Source organism: Staurois parvus, unplaced genomic scaffold (genome assembly GCF_062004578.1).
Source record: "Staurois parvus isolate SC_StPar_1 unplaced genomic scaffold, SC_StPar_1.0 ptg000133l, whole genome shotgun sequence".
NCBI lineage: Eukaryota > Metazoa > Chordata > Amphibia > Anura > Ranidae > Staurois > Staurois parvus.
In genome coordinates this window covers 2761882-2784245 of record NW_028317929.1, presented here as the reverse complement: position 1 = coordinate 2784245, position 22364 = coordinate 2761882, and positions in this window count along the sequence as shown.

The window sequence follows — 22364 nt, the reverse complement described above, 5'->3', positions numbered from 1 at the left end:
AACCAGAAAGGCAATATGTTGTAAGAAGCAACATTCCACATAAAAATCAAACTGTTCCAAACTGTTTGGTTATCATATGTGTAAACACACTTGGACACCCTTAGACAATGCTGCTTTTTTGGCAAAAAATTTTGAAGCACCAATAAAACTGGTATGACTGGTATCAATGGTTGATCTCTAGGTTACATAGAAAAAAGGACACTTCTCAAACAAAGCTGGAAAAGAAAGGAAAATTATGCAAAATTTTCCTGTAATTATATAAGGCAGAACATTTTTGATGAAAAAGTGACAGTTTTTTGTTTTTGAAACATAAACAAGAGTTACCTTCAACATCCCAGTGGGCAAACCCTTCCAGCGGCCCAGTCAATATATCAAACCAGCACTCATAGACCTATATGCCTCTTAAATTAGTTCATGAAGTATTCCCTCAGAATGTTCTTATATAACTTTTATATCCAATGAAGCGCCTCTATCCCAGTCATAAAAGTCTTCCACTCCCATATTTAATTAATCTCTGCTCACTTTTAGGCGATCTCTGAAAACCTATCTCTTCAGGGAAGCCTATCCTGCCCTCAGCTAATAATGGAATCTTCTATTCCTCCTACCAGTCCATCCCCCACAGTTATTACCTTTTGTACCACTAGCACCTCCCTCTTAGATTGTAAACTACAAGGAGCAGGGCCCTCCTAAGCTTCTTGTATTGAAAGTTATTGTTGCTGTATTGTCTCCAGCTATATTGTAAAGCGCTGAGCAAACTGTTGGTGCTGTATAAAAATCATGTATAATAATAATAATAATAATATTAATCTGCTCATGTGTCCCTTTGTTTATACTCTTACCCTCCAATACTAAAAATAGGCCTTCTATAAAACTGCTGAGTCTTCTCTTGCCTTTACCCACCTCTATATGTCATATCCTTCTTAAAGGAAAATCCTCCTTACACGCTCTTAAGTGAGTGATGGAAGTACCCAAAAATAAAAATTACTTAAATAGTGTTATACCACAACAAAAAGTGCCCAAAACAAAAGGACTCGACTAATTACATTAACCTCCCCAGCGGTCTGATTATATCAGTATTTCTGTGCTCAAAACGGTACATTTTTTTGCATGGAAATATGTTGTTTTTTATTGTAAAAAAGCCAAGTAATTATCTATCCGTAATAAAATAAAGCAAATAGTAATTGAAATTTTCAGTTTCCCATTACTCCATGTTATTATCCTAACGTGGATGTCAGGGCAAAAAAATGCATCTCTGTGATACAGGCACATTTACCCATTTTTCATAATTTAACCTCCTAGCGGTCTGATTATGTCAGTATTTCTGTGCTCAAAGCGGTACATTTTTTTGCATGGAAATATGTCTTTTTTTTATTATAGGCCTATAATTCTTAGGAATAACTCATTGAAATCTGTCCGAACAAGAGTCTAGTAAACATCCCGGGTATGATAAAATTTGAAACACGAAATCATAAATTATAATATAATAAATAATCATAAAAAATAATAATATAATAATAATAATAATAATAATACATTTAATTCAATAATGTAATCAAACAAAAAACACTGAAATTTGAAATAGAGCGCCAAGTTAGCACATCACTGAGCAAAGTCGTAAAATCGTTTTCAGTGTCTGATGATGAATTTCCCCACGAATCATTATCACTCAATTCTGCAAGTAGTTCTAATTTACTATCGCTGTTCTCTAGCTGGTCTAAAACCGCTTTTGACCTAAAGGGATGCTTCTTGGACGCCATGGTTGTTTCTCAGTTTCCAGGCAGAAAGAACGGTAAAAATGCAGGCAAGGCACAGGACAAAGCACTAGGGACAAAATATATGTGAAATGCTTTGATACAGTAATGGAATACTATCAGATTTTAGTGTATTGAGTGAACGTCACTTTTAAAATTTTTGAATGTCCCGCCTGTTCCGTCCCCCGTACGTCCTGTACGTCCCGACACTCGCAGGGAATGGAACACGTAAGACGGATGCCGGCATCGGCCGGAGGAGATAGCCGGGGACACTGCAGGGGGGACATCGCGGGAGCGCAGGACAAGGTAAGTGAAACAGGGATCCCGGAGCAACGCTGCAGGGTATTCCCGAGTGTAGCTCAGGGTTACCGCTTTTGGTACTGAAAGTTAACCCCGAGCTACACTCGGGAATACAGCCAGGGAGGTTAAGTGAGCTCACAATGTGCCTATCCCTTTACCAAATCTGGACTTCACAACTGGAAATGTGTTCCATCCAATCACTCCATGCACCTTACCGAATCTTAAAGATTCATGTACATATCCAGTCAATCCCTTCTAAGGAATACTCCTCCCACTTGGTTCCAAAAATGTTGAAAAAAAAATTGTTTTCTCCAAAAAAACAAAAACAAACATATAGTGTGATAACGCTTTAAGAATCGTTCATAATATGATATAACCATGCTCCTTACCAAACATTTAAAGTTATGAAATAATTTGTGTCTTAATACCAAGGTCTAAGATTTCAGTTCCCCCATGCAAAGATATCACAGGAAACCCATAGTTCAGCAATTTTCATAAAATGAATCCATTTGTTCCAGTTCACTTACAAACACTTATAAAAGCATGTAAACCTCACTGAAGATGGTAGCTGTGGCACTTCTGGGGTGCACAATGACATCAATTTCGGTATCTGTCATCACTTCCTTGCTCAGTGTTAAGTACTGGCGACCCCCCTCTGAGGACGTTTTTTAGCACGATACGTGTCAGAAGCCATATCACGCTGTGACGTCACGCCGCCAGAGCAACGTGGAGCTCTGGTGGCCATCTTTAAAAATCAGATGGTTAGTCCTAATCAAATACTGTCTGTTGTTGTTTTTTGATACATCACAATAAAATTGCTTGACTGCCTACTACACTATGGGGGTATCCTTGTTCCTACCCTCTGGGGAAGCTCTCTAAACCCACAGACCCATTACTCCATGATGGATCCTTTAGTGGATATCTGCCTACCTAAAGAGTAACATCAGGTCTTGGAAAGGGGGAACCCTAGAGGATGAGGACCACCTGTATTAACTCCTTGGCATCCTGCTTGATGACCCACCATCCCTTAGAGGGAAGACCTTCCAGTTCCTGACCCTCTCCTATCTGATGACATCTGGATTAATAACATAAGGCGCAATTAAGATGCGCGTCCCGTGAGTGCGCATTACCCTATCACTATTGCACGGATACCGGGTCCAGAGTCACCAGAGCATAAGAGTCACCTTATCATATACAGGTGAAACACGAAAAATTAGAATATCGTGCAAAAGTTCATTTATTTCAGTAATGCAACTTAAAAGGTGAAACTAATATATGAGATAGACTCATTACATGCAAAGCAAGATACTTAAAGCTGTGATTTGTCATAATTGTGATGATTATGGCTTACAGCTCATGAAAACCCCAAATCCACAATCTCAGAAAATTAGCATATTGTGAAAAGGTGCAATGTTCTAGGCTCAAAGTGTCCCACTCTAATCAGCTAATTAAGCCATAACACCTGCAAAGGGTTCCTGAGCCTTTAAATGGTCTCTCAGTCTGGTTCAGTAGGAATCACAACCATGGGAAAGACTGCTGACCTGACAGTTGTGCAGAAAACCATCATTGACACTCTCCATAAGGAGGGAAAGCCTCAAAAGGTAATTGCAAAAGAAGTTGGATGTTCCCAAAGTTCTGTATCAAAGCACATTAATAGAAAGTTGTGTGGAAGAAAAAGGTGCACAAGCAGCAGGGATGACCACAGCCTGGAGAGGATTGTCAGGAAAAAGCCACTCAAAAGTGCTGGGGACTTTCACAAGGAGTGGACTGAGGCTGGAGTCAGTGCATCAAGAGCCACCACACACAGACGGATCCTGGACATGGGCTTCAAATGTCGTATTCCTCTTGTCAAGCCGCTCCAGAACAACAAACAACGTCAGAAGCGTCTTATCTGGGCTAAAGAAAAACAGACCTGGTCTGTTGCTCAGTGGTCCAAAGTTCTCTTTTCTGATGAGAGCAACTTTTGCATCTCATTTGGAAACCAAGGACCCAGAGTATGGAGGAAGAATGGAGAGGCATACAATGCAAGATGCTTGAAGTCCAGTGTGAAGTTTCCACAGTTTGTGTTGATTTGTGGAGCCATGTCATCTGCTGGTGTTGGTCCACTGTGCTTCATTAAGTCCAGGGTCAACGCAGCCGTCTACCAAGAGAATTTGGAGCACTTCATGCTTCCTTCCGCAGACAAACATTATGGGGATGCTGACTTCATTTTCCATCAGGACTTGGCACCTGCCCACACTGCCAAAAGCACCAAAACCTGGTTCAATGACCATGGGATTACTGTGCTTGGTTGGCCAGCAAACTCGCCTGACCTGAACCCCATAGAGAATCTATGGGGCATTGCCAAGAGAAAGATGAGAGACATGAGACCAAACAATGCAGAAGAGCTGAAGGCCGCTATTGAAGCATCCTGGTCTTCCATAACACCTCAGCAGTGCCACAGGCTGATAGCTTCCATGCCACGCCGCATTGAGGCCATAATTGCTGCAAAAGGGGCACAAACCAAGTACTGAGTACATATGCATGCTTATACTTTTCAGAGGTCCGATATTGTTCTATGTACAATCCTTGTTTTATTGATTGCATGTAATATTCTAATTTTCTGAGATTGTGGATTTGGGGTTTTCATGAGCTGTAAGCCATAATCATCACAATTATGACAAATCACGTCTTGAACTATCTTGCTTTGCATGTAATGAGTCTATCTCATATATTAGTTTCACCTTTTAAGTTGCATTACTGAAATAAATGAACTTTTGCACAATATTCTAATTTTTTCGAGTTTCACTTATATTGTTTACGCATTGGAACTTTTTGATTATATTTATTAACTTTTTTATCATCTGGTTTTAGATGGGATATTTGTTGATCTTAATTAATTACTGATTTTATTATTTATTTCAGCTCTGCACTTTTTATATATTATTCAGTGTTAAGTACTGTTGGGAGTAGCAGCTCAGTGAGATATTGAGGGGAATTGTTAATACCAAAGCTAGTTATGCTGCAATCATTTAGATCACATAATATGGTGACTCCAGCTTAATAGTGAGGATTTTTTCTTCAGATGTGGAGATTTTACCTTTTATTCATATTTAAAAAATGAAAAAAAAATGCTGTCAGTGTCTCTGTCCATGCAAGATATAAGTATTACCTACAAAAAAACAAAGCTCGCTTATTAAAGCATGCTTTTCCACTATATAATTTACATTTAGATACTGTTCTACACATATGTTCAGGAGTTCAAAAACGTTCCATGTGTGGTAACTCAATAAGGAGCATTGTTCAAGGATTTTCATTAAAATAAAACTAACCCTAAAACCATACTCTTGGAAAGTACGCAGTTTGATGTTTTTTGTAGTTTTTTTAACATCTAAGTAGATAAATGGGGCAAATTGAATCCTTGCCAGAGTGAGCTTTTCAGTGACCTCTCTAATAGTTTATGCACATACTGTAGACACACATATACCTTTACATCTTTGCCAAACAGCTCAGGGATGTCAAGAACATGCAAGTATCCTCTGCTTTGAGCAGGCAACAGTTCCACTTGAATGGACCCCAAATAAGCAAACATTCCTGTTAAATAAACATATATTGAGTAATTATATATCACATCCCTTGAGGGTCATAGCAAAGGTCACTAAAGTGTTGGTAGCACTCAAAGGTGAGTTCATTGAATGTCACTCATGTGATTAAAGGTGCATGAAAATACCATTTAACCCATTACATGTTACAAGTGTAAAGTCCAACTACATTCAATAAATGATTCTGTTTAATAGTTTAAAGCAGATACATTTAAACTTTGAGCTGGAGTGAGTCTTTAATGGTACACTTCAGGAATAACAAAAACGACTAAGCTGCTGAAATTTGTAATGTTCCCAGAAAGTCTATATCTTGTGTAATCTGGATACTAATTATTCTCATATATATTAGACTCTTTCTTTGTATATGCCGTTATGTCCCTCATCTTTTATAATCCAAGTCTACATTCCAAATAGCTAGCTTTACCTGCACCCTTCCAGGCACCTGCTACATTTCATCCTTCTACCCCTACCTCCTTCTAGTGGCAGTTAGGTGGTAGAGGTACATAAAGCTCTGAGAGAAGCTTACAGAAGTGTAAATGCTTTTTTCCTTTTGCATAACATAGGCAGTAGATGTATATTTAATGGCATGTCTGACTTCACAGTTTCAGTGTTTAAGAGACAATACAAGCAAATCAATGCTGATTATTTGTTTCTTATAGGTGCATGATTATATCTTTGAAAGCAAAACCTTTGCTGAATTCAGGCTCATTGGTTTCTATGTACAGTATATTTGTAAGTCTTTAAAGCGGAGCTCCACCCAAAAGGGGTAGTTCCACTTTAAGGACTGCTCCCCCACCCCCCATTAAGGATTGGCACCTTTGGGGGGCGGGGGGGAGCGAGTACCCGAATTTGACAGGTACCTGCTCCCACTTCCGGTCCGATCCCCTAGGCGACCGGAAGCGGAAGGTGTCCTCCCTCCCTGTAGTCTTTTGGGACATGTGACAGAACCATTCATGAAGCGCAGCGCTACTCACGCATGCGCAATGGGTACCCGACTGTGAAGATGCAAGCTATCACTGCCGGGTGCCCACACTGAAGATGCCGGCCTCCTGGAATACAGGACGGCCGGTGAAACAGGCTGCGGGGGACACACCGCGGGACCGAGGGACAGGTAAGTGGCTGTTTTTTAAAAGTCAGCAGCTACAGTTTTTGTAGCTGCTGACTTTTATTTTTTGACAGGGTGAGTGGAACTCCACTTTAATAGTAGCTAGGTGACATTAGGGTAACCTGAACTATTTTAAAGTTTTCCCTGGTAAAATGAACTATCAGAGACAATTTATGAATCTAATTAATCTGCATGTATGAGAAAATTAAATTCAACCTCAAATCATTACTAACTACATTACAAGAAGATGCTGGTATTGAGGCTAAAGTCTTGTGTAAACAGGCATTTGTCTTCTTAAATTGCTTTCTTTCATTATACAAATCAATGTTAATGCAAGACCAGCTCAAAGCATCCCCGAAGGAACTTGAGGCAAAAGAAAGAACAGCTCAAAGCAACATACGACCAGCCTGAAGCAACTCATAAGCTAATTACTGGCACTTCAGAAAATACTGAATCCAAAGCTTTACCACCCTATCAAGGGCAGCAATTGGCTTGCATCAATCCATATGTACTGTATGTTAGAAAGAATTCCAACCATTTAAATCAGATGCAAATGTAATAGTGAAGAGTATGATTGTACGCCCCTTGAGGGTTAGGGACTGATGTGAATGTACAATATATATGTAAAGTGGTGCGAAAATTGATGGCACTATATAAGTACCTGTAATAAATAAATAAATAAAGTATACCTTATGGCACTGCTCCAAGCTATGGATGGAAGGTAAAGGATCCTTTGTGACTGGGCCCTGGTGGGTGGGGTGGGGCACGTCAAAGGGCAGTGGCTGAGCAGCACCCATCCCTTCACTCAGATGTAAATGTATGCTAGTCCATATTCAGTTGATTTGACTTTTAATTACCTTAGACTTTGTTTTCAATATACAGGTTTAACATGTTTTTACTTTCATGAAAAATCTTTCATCCCTCACTAAAAAAAATGAGAATGGCTTCTTGTGTTAAGTAATCAAGCCATTAAAATATAATTCCTTACTCCAACCCACTATGTCATGTTATTCTTTTCTCTCATGAAACCATGGTGCTTGAATTCCAAGTTCTAAAAACCTGCAATCAAATGATTTTTAATCCATTCCATATTATATTGAATGCAACAGGAGTGTAGCTGGAGAAATGATACCCCAAGGTGAGATGGGCACTTTTAACCAAATGATGGTTAAAAGAAAATTTGGTTTAGCTGCAAACACTAATATAAAAAAAATTTCTGTCAATTAATACATGTTTCTAATTGCAATTGATATTGCTGCAAATCCTAAGCAATGTTTACTTCCTTGTGCCACAGTCTTAAAATAATGACTCCTCATTGGAGAATAATAGAGAAATTCTGTGGCTCATCTGCACTTCACCACTCATATCCATGTGAACAAAGACTTTATGGCTTAGTATTTCTTTTGGATGCATAGGATAAAAACTAGGAAGGATGGAAAAGGAATACTAGAAAGAAAAAAATCTTTTAGACATGGATTATTTGGTAAATCATATGGTGCCCATAGACTTGAGAGTATTCTAACCACAGCCAAAGATTATTACATCTAAAGGCACTTTAGATCAGAAGAGAAATGTGATTGGTCATACAGGAAGCATAAATGGAGGAAGGCACAGATAGTGAATGTACACCAAGTGACCCTGAAAGGTATACCCTGGATTCTAGCCACAGAAAATCACAGAATAATCAGATTAAAGTAAACCAAGAAAATGTTCCGATTTCAGCATAGATGCCACATTTGCTAAATAGTATTGGTAGTTTACTAATTGTTTTTATTTGTTTCTTGGAATTATTGTTGAACATTATAAGTGACAAAGAAAAAATGTCTTAAAAAAGTACTGTTATTTATTCAGTGAGGTTTTACACTAATATACACAGGACAATAACAGCTGGACACAAGGATTGAAAGATGCAATTTACAGGTGACATTAAAAAAGTTTTTGGTTAATAAAATATTAAAAACAAAAAAACAAAAGTCAGTTTTTATCATATGTGAACAAATAATAATAAGCATTTGTAAGAATTAAACATAGGAGAGTTCTTTTAAATCAGTCTTTTGAGGCTTTTCATTAATCTAACTTGTATAAACAACATTTTCACCCTTCTAGCCAGTTTTAGAAGACTGAAAATCCAAATACAGGTTCTATAAAAATAAAGACTTATTTTTTTTGCTGTTTTCCCCACAGACTCCAAGACCAAAAGGTATGTGGATCAACTTACAAAAATCATCGGTAATTATTTGAACCACCTTTCATGGAAATGTAATTAACCGATCCTTGTTTGGACAGTTATGACTTGATGAGCTTAATAGCATTTCCAAAACAAAATGAAAATAACAACATGAGTTGCAGCGTACAAATTGATTAAAGATCATATGGAATTTCTCTTTTAATTAGACCTTTAATCAGCAAGACAAGGCACATTTACACTAACAGAGGCGTGGCGAGACGTTAAATTAGGCATTAGAGACATAAAATGATTTCGGTAGACACCTGCAATTGTGTTTTGCCAAGCATAATCAGCTAAACATACAGCCCCCTAACAATGCGACAGCATGGACAAGATGGTTTAGATTGATAACAAACTGCTTCATTTCAGACCTCCCATGACTTAACAACTAACAAACTCATGAAAAATGTTTTAAAGTCATTAATATGTATATAAAAGAAAGCCTTTCCATGGACTAAAGTCAATAGAATGTATGGTCTGATGAGAAAAATGATCCATCTAGGCAAAGAATATTTGTGTGAGTAAAAAAGGGTAAGAAAAGGAAAATGGTATTACAGAGCTGGGTTCAAAGACCAACAGGTACAAAAGTTGCATGGAGTTTGTATGTTCTATCAGTGTTTTTTCAGAATGATTTTTCTATCTATAAACCTATCGGTAGGTTAATTGGTTTGTATGCAACTTTCATAAATATATTAGACTGTATGTTCCAACACAAGCAACTGTGACTGGTTAAGTGTTAAAGATTAAAGTGGTACAGAATATGCTGGCTCTATATACATGAATTAAAAAATGTGCTTATGTACAATTGTGAGTGTGTTTCTTTGCAGTATTTGATATAGCTACTATAAGAATTGGGCTAGCTTTTTTTCACAAAGCAAACTGCACAGCCCTCTGTAGACTTTAGAAAGAGGTTTGGTATGCATGCATTGTTCAACTACTCCCAGGCATCTAGAAGTCATCTACCTAGACAGAAATAGTCTCAACAGATGACCATTTGTGTTAAGGTCCATGAAGAGATGTGGGGTGGGAATGCTGCAGGCTGCCTAGCTTATTAGGTTAACTGGATAGATCTTGGAATCAAAGGATGTGTCCTGTTTCTTTTGACAATGTATTCCATGAATAGCGAGGCCTAAAAAAGTAAGTTGCACAGGGTGACTGTATACACTAGAGAGGCCTGACCATTGCTCTGTATATGCTGCAAAGGTCTGGCCATGTCAATGTATACACTACAGATGCCTGTATACCACACTGTATACACTGTAATGTACATTATACATTTCTAACCAAAGTCTTCATTGACTGAACAACAGCTTGTTGTTCAGTCAATGAAGCTGGGCTATTTTACTGAACTTCTTTTTTAAGGTAGGTTCAGAGAAAGTTTTAGCTCTCTGTCCATATTCCGTTTGTAGAAAAGCCTGCAAAATGTAAGAGTTTAATTTATCTCTTACATTATTATAGTAGTTAAAGAAGAAGAAAAGGCAAGATTAAAAAAAAAATCTGCCAATGCTTTTACATTTGTTTATATTTATTAATACAAATTGGCATTCAAATAAGTTTTTTTAAATGCTATTAATTGCAGTCACGTGGTCTCTACCAATTGTTTCTTGTTCTATATGAGCAGCAGGTGAAGGGGTAGTAGTAAAGTTGTCTGGGAACTGAAAATTGAATCAGTTACCCTATAAGGAAGGTTAGAAGCCATTATGGATCTCACCCGGGAAGCTTGCAAGTGTTGGGCTGGAAAGTCAAGAAGTAACTGTTTTAAGTGCTAGCCTAGGAGCAAGTAGGAACATTTCTATGACATGCGTGGAACTGCCATAAGAGAAATTATCTTGAGCACTGCTACTGTTGCTAAAAGCTACAGTAATGCCCTGTTTCCTGATGGCAGATGTGGTAGAAAGCAATGGTGTATTTGCCCCTGGAAGAGATATGATCTCTTTGTACACACCATTTTCACCCTCTGATTCACTTGGAATAAACATATAAGTCACTAAGAGAATTTATGCTTTTACATAATTGCTACATTCAGTTCAAATATTATTTTGTTAGGCAAAAAATGCTTTTTGCTACTGCATACTAAGAAGCCTTTAAATAAAATGTCTTATGCAATAGAGGCACAGAAGGATGGCAAATTCACCATGCAGTTTAGCAATTTTCAGGCAGATCAATCAGTGGACTTATATCTGTTGGTCACACTCAACCTAGCCAGTGGCTGTTAGGAGAGCATGTCTTGATAACTAAGATTCCCTAATGGAAAAGAAAAAGGTGGTTTCCTCCTCCCTTCTTTCCATAATTTTGGAAGATTAGCAAAGCCTGTGATGGTCTGCATATATTCTACCTTGAGGTTTCCTGAATTTGGCCTGCATGTCCAATCACCTTCCAAAGTTTATTAGCAGATTTACTGGTGTTTACTAAGTTTTTACTGCCAGTAAAATTTGTTACTATTTCATAGATTATTATTGTTTTAAAACCTAATATCCTGGTTTGGTGCTAATCTGGAAGTGGATGGATACGTTTTTTGAAAGCAACACAACTAGATATTATGAAAGGTTTTTTTCTTACAAGCGGTATTCTAAATAAGAATGTTCCTCAACATACAACCATGTTAGTTATCACAATACATCTTATAATAAGTTTCCTAATATTTCGCTAAAACATTTAAAAATGTGAAATATGAGAAAACCACACTTTAACATCAAATCCGCATATTGTGGTCCCCACTCTAGTCTCAGTATGAAAGCAATTTGCTATGTAAAGCAATTTATGAGTAGCATTCTTCTAGCATGCAATGTTAGAAATGTTTTAAAGTGTTTGTGAAGGTCCAAATCTTTTCCTATTAAATAGCAAACATGTCATACTTACCTGCTCTGTGCAATGGTTTTGCACAGAGCAGCCATGATCTTCCGCTTCTTGGGTCCCCTGCTCCTGGCTCCTCCTCCTGCTGAATGCCCCCAGAGCAAGCTGCTTGTTCTGGGGGCACTCATGTGTGCTTGCTGCCGAGCCTCCTCTGTGTATGTATGAGACACACAGAGCGTGGCTCAGCCACACCCCCAGCTGTCTCCTCACTGACTGTGATTGACAGCAGCTGGAGCCAATGGCTTCTGCTGCTGTGTCTCAGCCATTGAGGAGGGAGAGACCTGGGAGAGCTTTTGCTTTTGTGCATATCACTGGATTGAGCTCAGGCTCAGGTGAGTACAGGGGAAGGGGGGAGGCTGAGGGGGCAGTTGCACACTAAAGGTTTATCATATGCATGTCTACAATGCATAAAGGTAAAAAACCTTCAGCATTTAAAACCATTTTAGCTATAGTTTTACTTTGGTGTTTTTGATTTTATTCATTTTCACAAAAAACACCATTACAAAAAATAAGGATAAGACAATCAAATTTCAGCACAAAAGTATCAAATGAAGCATGTACTGTAGCTGCAGAAGTTGAGTAAGATGGATTTAGAATGCTTAGGTCCATGCGCCCTTTGAGGGTACTGAATAAGACTATACATTTCAAATCAGCACGTCCCTATAGCAGATACCTGATAGTCAAACAGGCCATCACAGAATTCTGAAACTCCATGCTTCTTCTCTTTCTTTCTCCTTCTCTCTTCTTACTGCGAATTGCATGTGAGTGATGGTGTAATAATGGTAAGATTGATGCTACTTGGCCATACTGGTTCTGCTTACAGATTGTTGCAACAAACAATTGACGTCAGTGCTCCAGCATCGTTATGGGGGTTATTTACTAAAACTAGAGAGTGCAAAAACCAATCGGCTTCCAGGTTTTATTACCAAAGCTGAACAAGCTGAAGTTAGAAACTGTTTGGTTACCATGCACAGCTGCATCAGATGCTGAGTGCACTAGCTTTAGTAATCTACCCTAGTCTGTCATGTGCATACAATGCTACATTCAAAAGTCCCAGTCCTCACAGGAAGTGAGGGAATAATTTTCTAATAGGAGTAAAACCTCACTCTTCATAACAAATAAAAAAATTACTAGAGTAAGTGACCTAACTTTGTTTATGGAAGTACTCCTTTTCATACTAAACTCTAACAAATCCCCCCCCCCCCAAAAAAAAAATCACACCCTGTAAGGCAGGGCTCAAAATGTCAAGTCCTGAGCTACTAGCCAGGCCTTAAGAGTTGCTCGCCACCCGATGCCCCACCCAACCCCTACCCTGTCCCACCCCTAATTCTGCCCCTAAACATGCCCTCGTAAATTATCTCATGAAATGACACTGTTAAATGTTACCCACATTAGATCAGGGTCCCCAGAGTCCCCCACATTATATTAGGGTCCCCAAAGTCCCCCCATATTACATCAGGGCCTCCAATGTCCCCCTAAGCACTACATCATACTTAGACCATACATCCATAATCTCTCACTCACCAAACCATAACTCTACCAAGCATATCCTACCTTCTATCCAACCCAGCAATACTGCAAATGTCCCATACTCTACCACCCATAATAACCACATCATCCTGAACCTGACCAAACCACCCATACATGCATGCTTAAACACACACATACAGACACATGTACACACCCACACACACAGAAACATGTACACACATGCACAGAAACACATGTACACACACATGTACATACACACAAACATATACACACACAGACACATGTACATACACACACACAGACACATACACACACACACACACAGATACACACACAGATACTCACACACACACAGATACTCACACACACACAGATACACACACACAGATACATACGCTCAAACAGATACTCGCACACTCACACATCTTTCCAGTTCTTGTTACCAAAACCATTTATCAAGGCCAGGATGAAGAGCAAACACAAAGTCAGAGATCAAAGCAGGACCAATGCTGGCGAAATCAACAACAAATGCCAATCCAAAAACACCAAAGAATCCCATTCATTACTGAGCAAGACATGCTTTACAATAGGGACTAGTCCTTAAAAGGGAGCTCAGACTATCAGCACTCACATTAATGCCTATGACACTGTAAGGTGGCCCCAGATGGATTAAAATGCATCCAGATTAGTTTGAACTGACTAAATTTTGAACCATGTGTGGCCACTGCAGTTGAACAGAAGTCATCTACTGATCAACTTCTGTTCATCCACCCCAGGGGTCTGCAAACTATGGCCCTCCAGGTGTTGAGGTACTAAAAGGCCCATGAGGCTTTGCAAAATTCTGACAGCCACAGGCAAGACTCCCAGAGGCAGAGGAATGATGGGACTTCAACAGCTGGAGGGCCATAGTTTGAAGACCCCTGATCCACCCTGTTGAATAAAAGCCACTCAGTCAGCGGCTGCGGCCTATAGTTTGCAGCACCAATCCATGTATTCTGACAGCAGGGGAGTACAATTGCACAGTCAGGAGAATTTTCCCATTCACCTCAAATGTGTGGATGGGGAATCAAGTAAGTTGTTTTCATTCAGCCTGCTGTCTGAACATAAAACTGAACCATGTATGGTCAGCTTAAGGGTCTAAAGCTCTGGTGCGCAACCAGCACTCTGTGCGGCCCATGGAGTCTTGGGCTGTGCAGACCTTCTGAAGCACTGGCAGAACTTGTCATGTTGGGTACAAGGGAGAGAAATATAAACAAACCACATCAACTTCAATTTAATTTCCTTTTCAGGAGATCCAGACAATTCTTCTTCTGCCCTGCTGTTTAACAGTTAGGTTGTAGAGGCTCAGTGCCTGTTTGCAGCCAGCCAAAGAAGCTGTGAATTTACATGGTTGTTTGTCTTCTTTTACATTAAATATTGGATACACCTGTGTAAATTATGCATTTCACATTTTAAAAAAAATAAAAGATATTTTTCTATAAATTAGTGTTGCTGTTATTACACATCTGTTCTTCTTGCCAAATTCTCTCAAACAAAAGGTAGGTCGAGTTGTGGACTCAATACCAGAGATCTCACCATTGATATTTCAAAAGTTAAAAAGAAACAAAGTGTTGTTCAGTTCATCTAAAAAATTCACAAAAGGGGGTGTTAGTAACTATAAGAGGAAGACAATATTTTCAAAATAACTATAGCAACCTATACATCTAAATAATAATAAATTATTGAAGGCCATCCAAAAAGAAATGGAACAAAATGGAGTTGATTTATGGAATACAAATAATGAAGAAAAATATCCAGAAACTCACTGCAAACGTACTTTCATCCGTATTACATACAAAAAAATAAAATGAAATAAAATGTAGAACTGCTCCAGTATATGCTGTGTATAGAGATATCTACAGCAGGGGTGGACTGACAACTCATGAGGCCCCTGGGCAATAGGGGATCATGGGGCCCCTGTGTCCTTGCCCAAACTCAAAAAAGCCTATGAAAAAGGTACCAGGGGCATCTCATGGGGCCCCCTACTGACCTTGGGCCCTCGGGCAGTGCTTGAGTTTCCAAATGGTCAGTCTGCCCCTGATCTACAGTATGTAAAAAAACTTCTAGTCATATGAAGAGTCAGTATTAGCGATAACATCTATACTACACCATGTCACAAATATTGACTATGGCTTAACTAGAATGAAGATAATCCACCAATAATTTGCCCATATGTAATGCAACAATAACTCAGCTGAATTAACCAAGATTAGTCTACTCGATTGTTGGCCTTTTTCTGTGCTTTGGTAAGCCCTCATTAACCTGGACGTCTTGTGTTTGTTTTATGTAAATGCAGGAAAAATTGATCTGGGAAGTATACACAAACTTTATTCTTCTCAGATCAATTTCTTTGCATTTAAATGTACATTTGCATACATTTAGATGCTTTCAGCATATCCAATCTGCCCCCCTGGTTGTGCAGATTCCTATTTGTTCTAAGCACCTCTAAATGGAATGCACAGTACACATTACACTATTTAAAAACATTACACATATTATATGGGTTTGCAAATGTCCTATAAATGCATTTAATGGCATGCCCCTGTGAGGGAGGCCTGAGTTAGTCTCCATCAGAGATAGAAAAAGAAATTTGTGTAATAAGGATAACCAGTGAAAGTAATATAATATATTTATTTTAAAGTATAAGAAAAATAACACTTTTTTTTATTTGGATAGATTGGATAGAAACACTATCATGTTTATTATTGCTATATCCTAGTTAGGGAGATTCACTCTCAATGTCTCATCAGTGTCAAGGTGATTAAAAGTATTGGTAAAACCAAAAACGTGTTTTGCCACAAGAACAAGAATAGAAGGAAAATATTCCAATTGGATTACTTGCTCCCTTGACAACAGTCTGGGAGGATTTTTTTCCCCTCACGTTAAAAAGATATCCCAATGCAAAAAGCTTTGGCTTTAGAGATACTTAACTAAGCATACATCATACCAAGACAACCTCATAATAATTTATAAAAACATGCAAATAGGTGTTTTTATGGTGTAGTAATAACAAAAAAAGTAAAAACAAGTGGAACTTACAAACTAACCTATTTGCCCATAAACGTGGCATGTAATTAACAAGATTATGACCCAAGAAATTACTGCTTGGACCACCACGATGATAAATGGTTAAACTTGTTTTTCCTTATTAAAGAGATACAGTCTCTCAACAGATTTCCTGTTTTATACAGTCTAAAATATCCGATTTCAATTGCTTTGCAAACGTAGCGTGACAAAGACAAAGGGCTGACAAATGACTGGTATAAACTCATGGCTAAATTGAATTGGCATATCTCATAACACTCTTTTAATGGCATGAGCAATCTGAAATATAAATAAATGTCCTTGTTTGAAGAAATTCAATATCCGCCTCTTTCTGTGTACATATAGGGCAATTAAACATGCCTAATTTAATCTCTGCTTTTCCAGTCTGAGCCTAAACTGAATACCAAAATTGTGGCTTAAAAGCATTTAGCACTCCCCTTTTGCTATGTTTGTAAGCGGTCTTTGAAAGTAAGCAGAGGCTGAGGAGAGACTGTCTCTAGACTGCAACACATTCTGCCTCATGTAGCATGCAGTAGCTGTCATTAATTCATTTTATGGAAGGAAACCAATCTTCAAACATGCTTCTGTGAATGCAGCTGTATAGGGTTTTAACACTTGTTTTATTATATCTTTCCTTCTAGGAGCTCTTTGTTGTATCACTTTTATGAACTTATCATTATGATTAAATGCAGTTTTCAAACGTATTTAAAGTAGCCCATTATTTTTTTCTATGGCTCCCAGCTGACTAGGTTAAAATTATGGCATTACCATAAAGTGATCTTCATTTAAAAGTCCATTAAATTCACTCCTGTATTAGCTAAGCATATATTATGTATTGTCTGCAGAAATATTCTCTAATATTTTTAAATTGGAAGAACTCCTTGAAATAATTTTCAGGTCTTAGGTAACCCTAACTTATAATTGTATCTATAGCTCTGGACAGTTGCATGAACAGTAAGTTCAGATATAAGAATAAAGAAAAGAATAAGGAATGTGGCTTACTTTGATACCCAGGGCTGCTCTATAAAAATATTTTCAGTACTCATGAATATAAACAAATAATATTAATAGGCAGAAAATAAATGCAGACAGTGAAAATTGTAGTGCTCCCTTACACTGGTGGTCAGAAGAAAAGTGTTACATTTACATCAGTGAAGTTCCCATTTACAGAAGTTGTAAATGTAGTGACCCTTTACACAGGTGGAGAGTAAAATGCTCCATTATATTGTTGGTCAGTGAAGTTCCCATCTACAGAAGTGTTTAATGTAGTGCCCCTTACATTTGTGGTGAGTAAAGTGCTATTACATTGTTGGTCAGTGAAGTTCTCTTTTACTGAAGTGGTCAATGTAGTGCCCCCTGCATTGGTGGTGCGTAAATGCTCCATTACATTGTTGGTTAGTGAAGTTCCCATTTACAGAAGTGGTCAATGTAGTGTCCCTTTGCACAGGTGGTGCGTAAAGTGCTCCATTACATTGGTGGTCAGTAGAGAAGGGCCCTCTTAGGTTGGTGACAAATGAAAAAAGGACACTAATAAACTAAGGCCTACATAGTGCAAGAAAGTTCTTCTTGGAGAGTTTGGACAGCTCTTAGTTTATGTCCATGTATGATGACCAACAATCTCATTTTCCTCATGGAAACACTTTAAGGGCCTGTTCACACCAAAACACATGTGCACAAGATGTGCTTTCGAGTGCAATCCAATTTGGGAGCTCGAGGGGTTAAATAAAACCTAGGTTGTATATGTATAGGGTAGGGTAAGTGAGCGCAAACAGACAGGGCAAGCAGCTAACATACAGGGTAATCCTCAGTACCTAAAACGTAAAATATAGAATGGGGTATGTAAAGTAAATTACCAACAAAGAAAGTGTCATCATATATAGTAACAGAAATATCCAACATATATTTTTCATAAAATGTATCCGGAGGGCAGATGGATAAGATCCTATGGTGTCCCAAATCCAACTTGACAGAACGGAAAAGGTATATAGTGCGGTTATGCGCTTACCACAGATACATACAATATGGGCATTGTATGTAAATCATCAGCAACAGGACATCACGGTCTGGTCAGCAGTATGAGCAGCATCTGGTCACGTTAGGACATCAAGGCCAGTGGGTCCAACGTTGTCCAGGTATCCAGTGGCTCCTTATTCCAGATCACCACCTTGCAAAGCTCATTATAAACGAGCCAGGAGGCAAGAAGGTATCAATGGTGAAGTACGTTTATTCAGAATAAAAAAAAAAACACACAAAAGGAAGGAACTCACATCAGCATAAAAAGGTACATCCAGGTGTCATTCATAGGTTCCCTGGTGGCTAGTGGTTCCACCAACATAAAAGACTTTCATCCAGGTTTAATTAAAAGTCCCTGGTGGCTAGTGGTTCCATCAACAGAAAGGAATCATATAGGTATATATTCAAATGATCCCAGGGTAAAAATGACCACCCAGATCCAGTAAAAGAATTCCCTGGTGGTTAGTGGTTCCCTGGTGGTATAGGCGTCAGTAGGGTGGATCCCCTAACATGTTTCGAGCAAACCGCTCGTTTTCAAAACCTAGGTTGATTTTTAAGAAATTTGTGTATGTCCTCCTTACAATCATACAGAATAGTGTGTTAAGTGCTTATGTACACTTGCAACTAGAGAAACTGTTAAGTAGATGTATTATAAATCTCTGTAGGACTGTGAGACGCACCATCTACTCAGTAAGATTTCTCCGTTGACCTGGGATAGGTGAAAGCATGGTGGCAATCTGAAAGAGTCAGAATAGGGGTGTATCTGTTCAGGTAATTTTAAGCCTTGAAGTGCTTGTGCATTAGAGAAGAATTTTGTTGGAGCTCTACGTGAGTTCAGTACAGCTTCACCCTGCACAGAGTAATCACTGGGAAAGAAACACATAGGCCTGCTCCCATAATATTGCTTCTTTGCTTTGCAGTGATGATGGGTAACTCCCAAGGTAAGAGGAAGTACCTAGACCCTCCTAAGCCACCACATAAAGTATTAAGAGAAAGAAAGTTGTTAAAGAAATTAACAAAGGAAGATGAATCAACTCTAGAAAAATCCCAACTACCAGCTAATGAGACATGCAAAGAATATGTTGCCCGAGTGTCACCTTGGGATTATTATGTTGTCCCATGGGTGGACAGCCTGGTGGGGTGGAGTTCAATCATGGGTAGTGCCAGTCCTTTTCCCAGAGATGGGGACGGTAATGATTTTCACATGGATATGATAAAGGGGCTATGTTTAGAGGACAAAACTTCCTTTCACTATTTTGGTACAGATCCTGAGTGGGATATGAAATATATGAATTGAATTGGTTGAAGTATGCCCCAGGATATAAGCGCTTCACACCAATCCCTTCTGTCCCAGTAGATAAACAGAGTAATAACCCTTTTTGTGGCACTTTTTTGACGCCTGCCACTGTGGTTCCTGATTTTCTTCAGCTGTATCCTCAGTTCCATGAGGATGAGGATTATTTGTTGTCACATAATCGGAGGAGACATGCATTACACTCTGCCCCAGCCCAAGAGCTGCCTCCGTCTCCCACCAATGAAAGAGGCCATTTGTCAGTGATTGGTGGTGATGGGGAAGATTCTTCGGGAGAAGAGTCAGGTTGAAGTCTATCAATGCGAGAAATAAAGAGTGGAAAGAAACAAAAGTTAGCTAACTATTAACCCTTGCACAACCTCCCTTTTGTCACAAAGTGACAACTGCTGTATTCACCCTTTATACCTTTCAGTATGTATTTACTGAACGTGTCATTGTCACCAAATTGGGAATACACTGTATACAACAGCACACTCCAATTAGGCCATAACAAGCTATTATAAAACCACCCAATATTTGCCTCAAACTTCCTAGGCCTGGTATCCATGCAAATACCCAGTCCCACCAATTACCAGTAACATCCTGTTTAATTCCTGAGGTCAACTCATGTAAAGCCTTTATATGTGATTGTATAGAGGTGGCATGATCACTTAAATTAAAACAGCACATTCCTTCAAAATGTTCACAGCCATAATTATTTTTAAGCAGTAAATAATCTATAGTAACTCGATTCTGAAGCACAGCTTTACATGTTCCTTGAAGACTGAGCAACAGTTCCTGCAAAGCCATAGAAGTATGACTAAAACTTTTTGCCATACTACATGCTAAAGCATTAACAGTTCTGGTGTTATATAATGCCAATGCTGGTACTCCTACAATAGATACAGCTAAGCTAGTATATTCAGCTTTGGAAAACAGTGTAATATCTGATATGCAATCTTCTGATACAATCTCGGTGTTCCTTCTTGATCTTAGATCCTTCTCCATAGATTTAGGATGCTCATGCAATATCGTTCTAAAATGGTTTCAAGTACAAGGCCCTCCAGTAATATTGCCTGGAATATATGAATATGTGGTATTTCCACAAAAAAACAATCATCCTAAAGGTAGTTTGACATGCTTAATGTGGCTGGTCTGTGATAAAACATGATTACAGGTCATTGGGTTATGTACTGAAGTACATGTTCTATTAGACTTATATAAAATCCTATCCTGAGGAGATAGGGTTATTTGATGTGGGCCATATGTAAATCTTAGATGCCAACTCCAGGCAATCTTTTCAAAATCGCATTTCATATTGTAATACACATCTCCTTGGGTAACATTTAATGATTTTATGCTAGTCATATTTTCCCAGCATTTAAATAAACCTTGAGAATTCTGATAGTACTCATACAATGAAATAAATGGTACATCATCCATTCTTACATCAGTATCATTAGTTATTACTTTGAAAATGTACAACAAAACCGAGGTTGGAGTGGGAATGGTTATCAAACTTGTAGTTAAAAGATTGGTAGGATTAAGCATACCTGACAGACAGAAACTGGAAACATTCATCACTCTCCTTGCCATATAAACCCAGACATTTTCTGGTTGCTTTAACAGTTCACGTGGATGTCTGTGTTGGGGCAAGGGGTCAGTCTTTTGGGGCTGCGGGCAAATGTAACTAACATGTACTAATCACCCAAATCGGGAGAAGCACTATCACTGTAAGACAACCTATTAAGAGGAAGATTTTCCAAGAGGTTTGTGGATGCAAAAGTATACAGAAATTAGTCTCGATCTAACATGTCTACTTCAGGTGTTCAACACCCACTTCACCCTCTTTTGCAGTCAATACCTCAGGTGGAAGAGAATTTGGAACTTTCTTTACCCTTGACGCATGGATCCAGGGCTGAGAATCCACGATCAGAACTGCTGTACATGTCAATGCTGTTATCACTGTGGGCTCCCCATAAGGTGGTTCCAGGACCTTGTGCATATTTAGGGTTTTAATAACCATGTGGTCTCTAGGCTTAAAAGGATGTGTTCGTTCCTGTAAGGGAAGTGGAAAAGAAAGAGATACATCACCGTAGATGCCGTTCAAAAGCCTTCTAAGATTTTTCACATATGCTTCTTGGATCAGCTCTAAATCTCCAGGCATAATCACTAGTGGACCTTTGGTCCATGGTGTAAGAAATGGTGTGCCCATTAAAAAAAGTGACAATTTAGTTGTTTTGTTTGGTGTCATCCTAATTTCAGCCAACACTGCAGGCAGATAAGTCTCCCACTTAACAAATGTACCTCCACTAACTTTTCTCAACTTACCCTTAATCGTCCTGTTCATCTTCTCTACCATTCCTGAACTCTGTGGGTGATAAGGGATGTGAAATTTCCACTGAATAACCATTAATTTGGTTACCTGTTGAGTCTCTTTGGATGTGAAAGCTGGGCCGTTGTCTGAATCAATCACAAGAGGGCATCCCCATCTCAGAATAATTTCCTTGCACAAAATTTTGGCCACAGTGGAGGTATCCTCTTTGTTAGTGATAAAAACCTCCAGCCATTTTGAAAATGTATCCACTATAACCAGCAAATATTTACCTTGCTTGTTGTTAGGCATGTCTGAAAAATCAATCTGTAATTCCTAAAAAGGACTCTGTGG